Source organism: Apis dorsata, unplaced genomic scaffold (assembly GCF_000469605.1).
Source record: "Apis dorsata unplaced genomic scaffold, Apis dorsata 1.3 scaffold_220, whole genome shotgun sequence".
NCBI lineage: Eukaryota > Metazoa > Arthropoda > Insecta > Hymenoptera > Apidae > Apis > Apis dorsata.
Window position 1 is genome coordinate 526,783 of NW_006263502.1, and position 13,956 is coordinate 540,738.

Sequence of the window (13,956 nt, forward strand, 5' to 3'; positions counted from 1 at the left end):
GAGGGTGGGTGACGGCGAAAAACTTGTCTCGGATGTTAATACCGGCATCGATTCCTCTCCTCCCTGATTCGAGAGGACCAAATGCTCTGGAAGAAGTGAAACGAACCAGCTTTTTTTTCTTTTTCTTCTTCTTCCTTCTCCTCCTCCTCCTCATTCGAGTTATTAGCCTCGAACGAATGTTTGAGAGTTTTTGCGAAATTATTTTCCGTATACAGTTTTATAATCGATGATGATTATCTGTTATAAAATTATACTGGAAGAAAGAAGATTTAAATATATAATACAGGTGTTAATTAAATTAATGGCCATAGATATTAGAATAGTATCTTTTTCAAGAATTTTTTCAAATACTCCTCGTTCTTCGAAGTCACAATATTTTATATCGATAAATCCATAGATAACTCGATTATTCCTCGATATTCGACTAAAAAAAGAAAAAAAAAAATGTCGATTTAGGAAAAAATCGATTCGATAAATCATCCTCCAGATTCTCTTAAACCTCGACTCGAAAAATATATAGCATAATTGTGGCGGAAGCACGAAACTAGAACGATAAGAAAGGAGAGTTTTTCGAAGGGATTTCAAGAACAATCATGGTAGCGGGGAGAGAGGGATGAAACTCGGACGGTTGGAACGCTCGAGATTTCAACCGATTCAACGACTGAGCCAACGAGAGAACGGGTTGACGTTTATTCGATGCGCGTTGCTCCCAGAAATATGCACGAAATTCGGTCGAAACGCGCGCGTTATGCCTTCAGAACAGAGAGCAACGACGCCGTTTTTCCGATAAACACACGGCTCCATCCACCCCTGTTACGCGTCGAAAAGAATGATTCGTCCCGTGAATCTTACCTCGAAACCTGTTTATATCCCATTTACCATTGTCTGATTCAGTGATCGTCTCTTTTAACCCTTTGTGCATAGGCAGAAATATATGCAAGATATTTCACTTGATTATCGTATTCGTGGAAAGGCATGTTTACATGGAAAACGAATGATTTGGAAGGGTGTATATATTAAAATTATTAATTTTTTAAAAAGATATTTGATTATGTTAAAAAATTTATAAGTATAATTTTAATATTCTTACGTATTAATTACAGCGTATTACAATAATCTACTTACAATAATAATAAAGAAAATAAAATATATATATATAAACGAAACTTTTTCCTGTATCTTATGTAAGACTAGAAAATTATACTTAAAAAGAAAAGGGAAGAAAGAGACAGTGAAAAGAATTAATTTCACCCTTTCTTCCACTTCCTTCTCCTGGAGAATTTTTATAAACACGACCAGTCGTATTCGCATAAAACGTAAAACGAGTTTTGCGACCGACACGTATGTATATACGCGTACATCCTATTTCTCGGATAGACTCGTTTATTGGTTTTGCAATTGTGCTTCGAGGGAAATAATAGCGAATCCGTGCTGCCAATATTCGATATCCGCGGGATCGAATTTAAAGGGAGACGTCGTCCAGGGATGGGTGGAGGAAATCGGGTCGAGAACGGGGCCTGCGAGAGAAATCTCGTGGTAAAAATGCGGGCAAACAATTAGCCGGGTAAACGAGCTGGGTCGACGATTAACCGAAGATTCTCTGAACATCGACAGCTGATTCTAATGGCTCGGTTTTATTATTGTCGTTCGAAGCGCGCAATTCGATTGGATTCGATGCCCTCGTGAAAATATATACTTCTATCCGCGAATCTGCGAATGACGTTAATTCGAAAAATATTTTTATACCGTAATAATATCATTTTAGCCAATTATCTCGATATTCCTTCGTGAATTGCGTTCTAACTACCCTTCACCCAACCCCTTCCATAAAAGAGATCAAAGAAAATCCGTCCACGCAATCTACGTGACGAAACGCATTAATTAAATCTTCAACCAAATTACACATCTCGATTGAACGCACAAACCAGTCCAAACCATTATTATCCCTGCGATAAAATGGTATCAGTCGATTAAATCGCGCTCCTTGTCGTCGTATTCGTGATCGAACGAAAAACAATCGGAATCTCGGAACGCCCATCGAGCTGTCCGTCACAACCATTTACCCAGTAGTAATCCTGGGGAGAGATGCACGGCTCCGTGCAAAAGTGAAAGCGTGAAGAATGGCGATTCCCTTCGGTATCGCGGTCACGATCTTTTCTAACGTAACGTAACGCGAAAACACGTAGCGGATTCCACGATCCCCCTCGAAAGCGTAGAAAGTATATGAAAATCGAGACAGGCGAGAGATCGCCAACGGGCTATAGTTATTTGTTCAAAGGCGAGCGTGGCAGCGTTTCTCGGCTGTAATCGCCGCGACCAACACGTACATCTCTGCTTTAATTTATTGCCGGTGCACCGCTTCGAACTCCATTTATACTATATCATTATAGCTTTCCAATGGTCTCTTCCTCCCTCGCTCGACCAATTAACGATCCTGGTCTTCCCAACCTTTCGCCGCAACGCGTTTCGCCAATTATTAATCGCGATGGGTCCCTTCGTTATCTTATCTATTTCGTATATCGTTTGAATTTTTTTTCTTTGGGGAAGATATTATTGGAGATTATTCGCAGAAGAAATGTTTTTACGATTTAATCGGATTTATAATGATAGTTTAACGCGGTGAATGATTTTTGGCAAGGATTTTGGAATCGAGTGAAGTACGTTTCGTGCGCTATGTGAATTTTTGAACGCGTAAACGAAGACGAGGATTTTGTACGTGCATTATGATGTATTATGGTATCAGGTTTCCGTATACTTGAGAGTTTACTTTCAACGTTTGTTGACCGGTTACACTCGTGTTTGCACGTGCATCGATTCGTGCAATTATCGAAGTACAATATTATTATATTTAAGTAAGATGCAATATTAAATATCACTATTATCCTGTTGGTAGTGTTTGTCGTTTCGATTGCAATTTTAATTGAATTGAAAGAAATATTTCGTAACTAATTTTGACCAATCGCTACGATATAAATTCGTATAATTCCAGCTCAAATTAGACTCAAATCACGAGTCTCTAACTCGGCTAGTAAAATTTATAATAATATTGATTTAATTCTGGAAAAGAATCTCCATTGAATTGTCGGTTAATTTCGTACGGATTCATTTGGTCTCTCACGGTTGACTCACGGTGAAAGGAGGGGAGGAAGGAAACGTGTCGGTGCTAAGGTGCAAACAGCGAGCGAGCGTTGCAAAAAAAACTTCAGGACGCCAATTATTGTGGATTGCAAAAGGAACTTGCAAAACGGGTTAACCTAAATGTTACGCAAAGGCGGAAAGCCTTTAGATTCTCGAGGAAGCACTGAAACAACACGCTCGTTTCTAAAACACACCCTCGGGCGAGTAACGTGTCTACTTTTATCCTTGGCACGCACGTAGGCCGCTAGGAATATGGAAACCTGCGAGAATGATCGATAATCCAAGAATCTTAATCGAGGCCTCTGTGATATTTAAACCCTTGGCGAGAAATTAGAATTCTAACGTGCGTCCCTCTAACGTATACTTTACGTCAAAATATCGTGTAATTGTCGGACCATTATAGAATTACTTACCTTTACTTTTTTTTTAATTAACGTTCCAAGGTTCATTTCGTTCATTTCCATAAATAAAATTATCCCCGATATTTTATTCAAACTTTTAGAGTAATTATCGATGGATCAAAATTATATTTTTAAGAGAGTTTTCCTCCCAAATTTTCCAAAAATGTAGAATCACTTTCATTATTCAGGTTATAAAACATTTTCACAACAGTTTATTAGAATCGATATTTCGCCAAAAAATAAACCCCCTCGTGATGATATAAAGATAGAAAAAAGAGAGAGAAGGGGTGATATTGCACAGTACTAACCGAACTTCTGACCTAAATTCCCCTAGAAAAGGAAGGGAAAGATAGAAGAAAAAGATATGAAAAAAAATTCTGCGATTCTCTCCATCCCCTTTCTCGTGTGAGCTGGAATGTAACTGGCTCGCGGACAATGGCCGAGCGATTAAGTTTATTACTCGGAAGGGGCGGGGGCGGGCATTAAAAGGGCCCTGCACGGTTCCACCTGCACGGAACCAGTCGGATACGAGGCGACGTAATTGCTTTCGAGTTTGATCCACCTCCTCGAAACGGAGATTTATCGGTCGTCGATCGCTAATCTACGGGAAGATGCATGGATCCTTTTGTTATCTCTTTTGTTTCGCCCTCGTTGAATCGTCAACTCGGCCAACGATTGAACGCCTCGAAATCCAGAAAGCAAGAAAAGAAAAAAAGAGCTGGCCGACCATCCTTTCGTGTTTGCTTGCTGTTTATTAACCCTTTATTTATGCTGGATCTTCGTTATCTTTAATTAAGAGGATATTGATTTGTGAACAGGTCTCTTGCCTTTTTTGTTAAGAAATAATGGGAAATATACTTTGAGATGGAGACGAGATTTTGGACTGAGGAATGTCTCGAACATTAGTTTAAATTCGACAATCGTGGTAAAATCGTTTTTTGTTAAAAAATTTCGAAAATAAAATTAACTCGATGAGATTGATTTTGAATTTGAATAAGAAACGAGATGTGCTCGTTAAGATTGTGAATTGGCGATAGAGGAAATGAAAGCAGTGATGGGGAAAGTGACAGCAAGATTATTATAATAATTCAGAATGGTCTGAAAAGATGATTGAAGAAGGTGTTGAGAGCAAAGGATGGAATGTCTCTCTTTCTAATTGTTTATCCGGATCTGATTTTTCACTGATTTATAATCCGTGAATGATTGATCGAGAAGAATTGTTGTTCTATCGTGGATAATAAACGGATCTTATCCGAAAACTGGTGAAAACTGTGAGCAAGATTTTAATTTCTTTACTTTTTCTACGAGAAAGCGTTCGAATTTTGATTCTAATTTTATTTCCTTACGAGTGGTGTTTAGCTTGTATTACTAGTTCTCTTTCCCTTTCTTAGAATAGGAAGCGCAAACCCGATAAATTTAATCAATTTATCTACGTTCAATCTTTTACTAAATTCGTTTCGTTAAATAAAAATTTCTGAATGGCTGAAAATTTTTCACGATTGATCAATCTTCGAAATTTTGATGGCCGGCCACATACGAATACATTGATTGCTTCTCTCAAATGAACGAATGAAAAGTAATTACCTTTTATTACTAGCCTCAATTAACACGACCAAGAAAGAAAAGAAACTTGAAGATATATATGTATTTTACTTCATCGGCTAAAATCCAACGATTCACAGTTTAAATTTCACGAAACGGAATCATCCATCGGAATCCATCGAAATCCTCTTATCCTCGAACTTAAAAAAAAATCCGGATTCGAAAGAACGCAAATTTCTATCTCGATTTTTCATCATAACTCTCCGTTAAAGTGAGGAGAAGAAGTACAATAAACTCGAAACAATTCTCAAACTGTACTTGAAAACTGACGATGTCCTCGCCTGTAAATGAAACGAGAAACAACTTGTCGAAACGAATTGCGATTCGAGAAGATTTCCTTCTCGGGGTCGAAAATCCCCGGAACGAAGAAATTAACCGAAGGAATTCCGAGCGAAGCGTTGTCAAAGTTGGTGCGAAAATCGAAGGGCATGGATTCGAGGAGTGGAGCACTGCAAGACACGTCGTAGAAAGGCAAAGTTTATTCCGGGGCCGACAACGTTGTCGTCGTCGACTCGTGCCCACATCCACGCGCTTCATCGTCGTACCGACGCGAAACTCAAACGTCAAGTTGCTGGCTGACGGTTAAATTCGTTAAGAGCAGTCGTAATAAGGTTGGGGCAAAGTTTCGCGTTGGTGCAGGTGGCTGCGGATCGACGACACAGACGGTGGTAGTCGGCTGGTGTTTTCGTACGAAGAAACGCGATCAACCATCGAAATTTCGAAACGTGTGGACAAATATGAGTGGCAAGTGTGCTCGAGTTTCTTGATTATTTTCCAACTTGTGCGAATTGCGAAATGCAAACTTTGGTGGCAGGCGATGGAATGATAAAGTTTCATGGAATAGAAATTCGAGAAAAGCAACGGATCCTTTTCCTCTTTCTTTTTTTTTTCTTTCTTTCTAATTTTCTCGACGATTTTCAAAGGCCGGTGAAACGATCGAAACAGGATACCTTTCTTTCTTCGAGGGAATATCGATTTTCGATATTATCGATATTATCAATCGGGCAAGAAGACGAATAGAAATATTTCGAGTAGAATATTTTCCTCTCTTCGGTCCTAATAAACTCCAATAGACTCGATACCGCCGAGATCGAACATTTTTTTCCAAAGTATCTAATCACGAGACGAAGCATAATCAATCATAAAAGGAAACAACCAGGATGTTCTTACGATCCGAGAGAAACGCCAGGTAGCTGAGAAATAAGAAAGTAATTCTTCTCTTGAATTTACAGTTCTTTTACGGGAAAAAGTCGAGTGAGAAAAATTTCTGTAAAATTTTCCATTAACGTGAAAAAAGAAAAAAAAAATACGATCCCTCGTCAACACGTTCGAACCACGAGTTACCAAAAACCGAGTAAATTCGAGTGCCACTCTAACTTCGCTTCGAATTTTAATCTGCCCAATCTCTCGACGAATTAAAAAAAAAAAGGAGAAAAAAACTCTGTAAATATATATATATCGAGGATGCACACGCGTGAATTCGATCTTCCGCGAACAATTTGTCCCCTTCCCCTCCCTGCAGCTCGAGTTCCAAGCAATTTCCACTCGAGCCACTTGGCCCACATAACAAGTGCGACGTACGCGCGCCGTGATTTGCATTGGGTCACTGGTTCGTTGGGGGGATAATGGGATTCGTTCGGGCTCCGCTTATCGTTCCTTGCTTATATGCAACGAAATATAATCGTCGAGTCGTGCAACTCCTTCGAGATCCACGAATTAGCCCACGGCTGTTCGAACGGTGATTAACAGGCATGGTTAGGGTATGAAACGCGTGCGCTGCATAAGGCTAATCCTCGATGAGATCGCGGCTAAATGCTCGTAAAGGGATCCGGCTAAGGATCTGTGATAATAACGGTGCTGGTGTTGTTGTTGTTGTTGGAGAGGAAAAGAGATATACGCTTTGTAAATTTTTCCAATCTTCGAATATGGGATAACATATTGATTTCTACGATTTTTAACGATCGAAGAAATTTGTGATGACGCGAGGAAGATGATTGAGAGGATTTCTTTCTTTGATTCTTTGTTTTTCCACGTCTTTAAATATATACCTAAGCGTCAAGTACTAAATTAATAAGCAAACAATAGTAAAATTTTTAAATAAAAATCCCGGCATCTTTAAATCATTTATTAAATAGCTTAATATGCAATCTTACTTTATATATTGATTTTACATATTATCAATTTCCTCTTGTATAATTTCAAAACAAACAAAAAAAAAAAGAAAAAACGGAAAGAGATGGAAAATAAACTGTTGAGCCTCGAAAGAATACACAGTTAAAAATAACAACGTGATCCGAAGCGAAGAAGATCTTCTCATTTAAAGGAGTTTCAAATCGAAGAGAAGAAATCGTGGAAACGCGTAAAAATTTGAAATGCACATAATACGTCATAATGTCCACAGTCCTCGATAGATTCTCCAGAATTTCCCATCGAAAGAGAGATATCTCTCGTACTAACGATCGCCTTTGGTTCCTTCGGTTTTAACGACTTCCCGTTGCCGATTTAAACGAGGCCAGAGGCTGATGGCGGAAAATTAGCTTTCTCCGTCGTAAAAACGGTAATAACCGCTGCTTCCTGCGCGCGGGGCCTATTTCGATCCACGTGGAGGACACGGAGGGGTGGGGGAGGACGGGGGAGAAGTCGACGGCCTTTCGTCGCGACGAACGCAACGCGTCTTTTCTCGAAAAGGGCGGCTATCTAACTACCGCTCGGCCGAGTGATTAACCGTGCACGCATTTATTTCTCGCCGGGCAATTTGTCGCGTTAATTAGCCGTGTAACGAGGGCCTAGACACGCGCGTCGCCTTTCTTCGTGCGTCCTTTCTTTTCCACAATACGACGACTGGCCGTGGCCGTGATCCTAAAGAACGCAAACGGGGGTGGGTTCGGTTAAACGCGAGCTTAAAATCGAATCCATAAGCCGAAAGAAATAACGAAAGAAATAAAGCGTGCGTTTCGTTGATAATTAAAACTTGGAGATGTATTTCCTCGTCTAATCTATCAATCTTTTTTCTCGCGAAATTGAAATTGTCTTTAATACATTGTTACATAATTATTTTTCGAACGATCTTCGCGAGGAAACGCGAGGAAGAAAAGGAAAAAAAAGAAACGATTCGGAAAAGAGAAAGGTTTGGGACGAATCAATGGAACAAAGTCGAGCAGGAATAAATAAGCGGAGATTTAAAGCGTTATCTCGAGCTACTTTATGCACCATCCTAGAGCTCACCGCCGACAAAGCGTGAAAAAGTCGGCAAGGACCGATACTCGAGGTCGCCACCGAGCCGTAACTCACGTCACGAGATTCGAATGAGTTACGGATTCCATTCATCTGAACGTATTAAGCGGCGACGGACGAAAATTTCAATTCACGTCCGATCTCGATCCCACTCTGTCACTGTCGCCCCGTTTCCACGGAACCTCCACGTGGCCGCGTGTGCCCGCTTCGGTTTGAATCTCGAACCGACCGGGGTTATTTACGGCCTTGTAATGAGCTTTCCACGGAATGGTCTTTTTGACAGTGAGCCGCGCTCTCGCGGGGGTTGTCGCGAACTTTGACGCGTCTCCTCCCTCCCTTCCGCCCCCAGGGTAAATTGCTCCCCTATCACTGGTTTTAACATTTCTTTTTTTGTTTCTTTTCCATTCGTGTATAGGAAAGTCGAATTCTATTGGTAATTTTTATTATATGGGGAATATATTCGAGAAGATTTTTTTCGTTTTATTTTTTTAAGACATGGATTCCGTGTTCTTTTGTTGTAATATTACAACGTGATTTCGTTTTGAACGAGAGCTTCTTGATTTTCGGAATTTTTCTCTTGATTTGGAAATTAATTATGTAATACAGTAATGGATTCGTGTAATGATAATAATAGGATTGTTTTTTAAATAACGTTAACATTTTATCAGGTGGGATTCTTTTTATATTTATGGAAGAGAGAAATATTTGCCATTTAAAATTTAAAGGAACTTTATATTTAATAAGACTTTACGTTTTATTAAATTAAACTATCAAACATTAGGTTTTTTTAAAAATACTTTCAGAAATTATATCACTGTTCATATACTTACCATAGAATACCATAGAATACCAAAGAAATTATGCTTATAATTTTATACTCTCGTTCCAAAATCAAAAGAGAAGCTGAAAAAAAGAAGAAAGATAGAAATTTAATCGAGCATGCCTGCCAATCCTCGATTTAACGAACGATGTCACGAATATTAACCTCGGTTGATATCAACAATGAAACGTGGTTTCGTAATTTCGAGGACGAGGATGGAATCGGTGCACGGAATGCGGGAATTGCCGAAAATGTACGATGACGAGGACACGCGATCACGAAAGGGTTACGCACATGGAGCACGGTAACTTAAGCCACGCCACGATAGAACGAAGCCGAGGCTCGTTCTCGTTTATCCGTCGCGCTCGTTTGACACCGATTGCGGGCATAAATCTCTGCCGCGTCCCGCACAGTTTTGTAATAATGTCCGCCGGTCCGCCGAGACGTCATCAAATATGCTATATTACGTTGTTCCAGTCTGGAACCAAGGTTTTATCTAAATTATATCCGCCTCCCCGCGGCCATACCGTTTTGCCGATTATTTCGCTGTTATTGCTCGCGATTCACCCTCGGTAATGGGGTGAATTTTTGGTAATGGATCGATAATAATGGTGTTTCGTTATTTTAAAATTTGTTTTTTTTTTTTTCTTTAAATAAATTTTTCCATTTTCCAAGTTTTTTCGAGTAAGTTGTGCGCGAATTTCGATTAGTCTAATTGATAAAATTTATCGGCTTAAAATCGGTTTTTATTTCACGAATTATCTGTTTTCAATCATTTATAATTACATCGGATTGCACGTTCAAATTTTTATAAATTTTGGACAGAGAAGTGGTGGTTGATAAAAGTTTTTGTTTTATTAATATCTCTCTCTATTCACAATTTTATTACATCACTCGAATTATTCGTGTAACAAATATTCAATAATAAATATTAAATGAGCCGTTCAATAAATCAACTCTTGAATATTTCCCTTAACTTAAAAAAAAAATTGTGGGAACAAATTGATCCGAGCACGCAGTTGATCAATCTCCATCCCGATTTATCTTTAGAAAAAAATTATTTGAAACGAAGATCCTTGTTAAATTTCGAAAACCAAAACTACGAATCGCTGAAACGAAATCTGTCTTATTCGCCACTCTTTCTTTCACCCCTCGAACACATACCCTCCCTTTAATATCCCGATAAACTCGAAACAGCTCGAAAGGCGAAAAGCGAAACTTGCAACCAACAATCGCATTCCTTCGAAGAGAGAGAACTCCTCCTCCTTCTATTATCCAACCGCGAATCTCGTTTCATTACATCGGCTATACCTTTAGGCGGTTGAAACGCGAATTTCGTCTGGTCGTGGGACGAGGAAGAGAAGGCCAAATTTTGACCAGGTGTGTCGATGCATCATCCCAAAGAGAGAGAGAGAAAAAGACAGAGTTAAAATAAAAATGGCGGCCGCGCAAAAGTTGAAGTTTCCCAAGGCCGGCTCTCGTTTCTCGTTTAAAACACACTTAACGCCAGAAGCTATTTATTTCACGAGGGTTATTCCCCCATCGTGTAGTGTGTACGCCTAACATTTTTGTAATTAGTTTGCTCGCGACTCCGTGGAAGAAGGGAACAAAGGAGGGTTGAAACGCGACCGAGACGACGCGAATATATACGTTTATACACGCGTGTGCGCCCAACCACCACCACCATTCTCCTCCACCATCGTCGCGCGCAAACTGTAAAAGGTAGTTTGCCAAAGAACAGTTAGCGAGCGGAAGGAGAAAAGTCGAGAATAAGAGAGAGAGAGAGAGAGAGAGGCGAAGGGGAGAGGTTTCAGAGACGATCGTGGAGGGATGTGAGAAGGAGAAGGAAGAAGAAAGGGGAGGAGGAAGAAAGCGGAGGGCTGTGAGTAGTCTGCGTCCGTGGAAAGAGATCGAGAAAGAGAGTTGTGGTGTATTAGGGGGAGGGGGAAGGGGGTTGGAAGGAACAGGAATTACGACGTATGGCGAGCGCCTAATTGCTGCGCGCCGCGTTACGGGTGATTATTTTTTAATTGCTGCGATTAAAAGAGAACGAGATCGCCACGCATCGCTGCCCGCGTTTGATGTCCGTGTCCCGCGCGTTGCTCGAAGAATGCCTTCTTGACTTGTTCTCCAAAGAGAAACGAGCCGTCTGAAAAGATATTCGATGGGGGATGAAAACGCGGGGAAGAAAAGGGATGATGTGTGTGTTACATCGTGGGATCTAGAATTTTTTTTTTTTTTCGTCGAGTAGAATATTACTCGAACTTTTGATATTCGATAGTCGTCTGATGCTTACGTTTATTGTCTCGCCTATATTCGATATTTTTAGATATTATAATTGTAGGTATTTAGAATTTTAGTGTTGGATGCTTCTCGATTCTTTGATATTTGGCATTCCAAATTCGATATTCGATACTATATTTTCATTTTTAATATTCGGTACTTTGACGTCCAATGCTCCAATATATTCGATACTTTAATCGGTATCGACATTTTGAGTATTTGCTGTTTTAATCTCGATCTCTTGATATTTTTTGGTATGTACACTTGATTCGGCTCCTTTTTTTTTTTTTTCCCACGTCTTTACTCGAAGGAAACGGAGTGCCACTCGGTTTAAGCCGTTCCCTTTCTCTCTCTTTCTCTCTCTCTCCATTTCTCCCTCTGTTCGTCATCGATTTTACACGGCCCGTTATTTGCATACTTTACACCGATACGTTGTCGCCGCCTCCGCGTTGCCACCTAACCATTGACAAATTTATTCGACGAACCTGGTTCGGTAGACTTTAGCTACGGATAAGTAGCTTCGTTAAATCGATCGGCGAAATCGATGTACACGTTGTTCGAATCGTGATTTTTCCTTAATCGAACTTCTTGTGGATAAGTTGGACAACTCGATGCTGTGTATGCATCTTTTTTTTTCTTTTTGACTCGTTCACGTGGATCGTATGTAGAAGGCTTGGTTGGATCAAATGGTTGTATAAATTATTGAGATTTAATAGGTGTGTAACTTGGTGGAGTCGTTTCAGTCGTGGAATTTTTGTCCATACGATTTTGATGTTTATTCATGAAACGAGGGAATAAAACGCGAGAAAGATGAATTTGATTAAGTTTACGTTATTATTCGTAGTTTTGCGTACAGATTTCTGTATTCTTATTCTATATATATATATATATTATTCTGTATGAATATTTATGTTGAGTAGGGGAAAATTATATTTTATGAAGCTGAATAGTGTGAAGTTGTGTCTTTATTCTAGTTAAATTATGAGAAACATTTGTTACTCGAGAAGTTTGTTCTCGGTTATTTAGGGACATGTTCACAGAGAAAAGTAAATGACACGCAATTTTTTGCCTCGTGAAAAATATCTCGGAATTCGGGAAATTTAAAATAGAGAAATAACTAGAAATCAATGAATTCTAAAAAAAAACCTGTTTATATTCCTAAATAAATAAACATTATCATTTTTCAATGATAATTATTCCATATATTGCTTTGAAATTAAACATTATAAATTTTAAAAACAAATTTCTCAAAAAAAAAAAAAAGAAAAGAAATAATCCAGCAAAGGAGAAAACAAAAAAAATCCGTAACGTATCCAAATAAACAGATTTTTCCACGTGGGTCGTTGGAGTGGCACAATGCCTTTGGGGTTAGCGGCAATGCATTAGTCGGGACATTAGCGGAGATATCGAGCCAACCATCGTATCGTATCGTCATCGTGTCGGTATGCTAAAATACCGTGTAATCTCGAGGAAATTACACGGTTGGTGTACTCGTGCACGCCTTTCTCCCTCTCTGCCCCCTTCTCTCCTTCTCTCGCTGTAATATCATTGTCATATTTAGAAAATGGAGTCGCGCGCGATAAAGTAGCGAAGTCGTCTCGTTAAGACGAAAGAGGAAACAACCTTAGCTCAAATTCGAGAGATGACAATTTCTTCGAAGCGAACAAGCCGCGGAAGCTTTTGCGGCAATTCTCGAGCTTTAATCGGCAGAGCGAGAAGTAATTCTCCTTATTCGGATATTCGATATTTAATACCAATTTTTTTGATCTCTTTATCCCTCGGAGAATGATCCCCTTCCTGAGATTAACCGTATCTATGGATCGATCTATCTTTTCGAATAAATTCTTTTCTTTTTTTTTTTTTTGAATATTTATACTCGTTCATATAATTTTTATCTTAAGAACAATTCCGTGCTTAATTATCCAAACTCGTATCGTACATTTGACGTATAGTACGTAAGCACGAAAAATGATACACGCTTCGTGTATGATATCGCAAATGCAAATAATTTGAATTACAAAATGAAATAGATATCTCTCTCTCTCTCCCTCCGTCATCCCCCCTATCCAATAATGATATACAAATGTCGATATACACAATATACCTTTCTCCTCTTCCCAATAACTACGTTATAAATCAAAAGAATTTTCCTAAAAATCGTTCCACTCCCTGTATTATTCTCAAAATACATATACGTTTCACAAAAACTCGCGAACGATAAAATCGAGGATTATTAAATGAAAGAAACACGAGCGCGCAGAATGAGATCCGAACCAACTTTTTTGCTTTATTCCTTTAAGATACACCCCCTTTCCCTCCGATCCAAGCATCGAATTCCTGTCTCGCATCGCCCTCGTTGGCCTCCGAAATCGCTTACGACTAGCTGTGCCGCTAATTACCCGCTCGCTTCGTGATCGGTTTTCCAGAAAAATCGAATCCTGCAATCTTTATATATATATATATATATATATATATATA

General features: G+C 39.3%; 1 protein-coding gene and 1 long non-coding RNA gene across 3 annotated transcripts in view; both read left to right on the forward strand.

Moving 5' to 3' along the window:
• Positions 1-10,974, forward strand: part of LOC116185581 — a 23,985-nt gene extending 13,011 nt beyond the window's left edge. Inside the window, exons 2-3 of the long non-coding RNA XR_004150434.1 lie at positions 4,339-4,349; positions 10,964-10,974. This is a non-coding gene — a long non-coding RNA (uncharacterized LOC116185581). The remainder of the gene's footprint in view (positions 1-4,338; positions 4,350-10,963) is intronic.
• LOC102676282 (protein slit) overlaps positions 1-13,956 on the forward strand; it is a 483,130-nt gene that overhangs the window by 17,011 nt on the left and 452,163 nt on the right. The gene's annotated exons all lie outside the window — the stretch shown is intronic.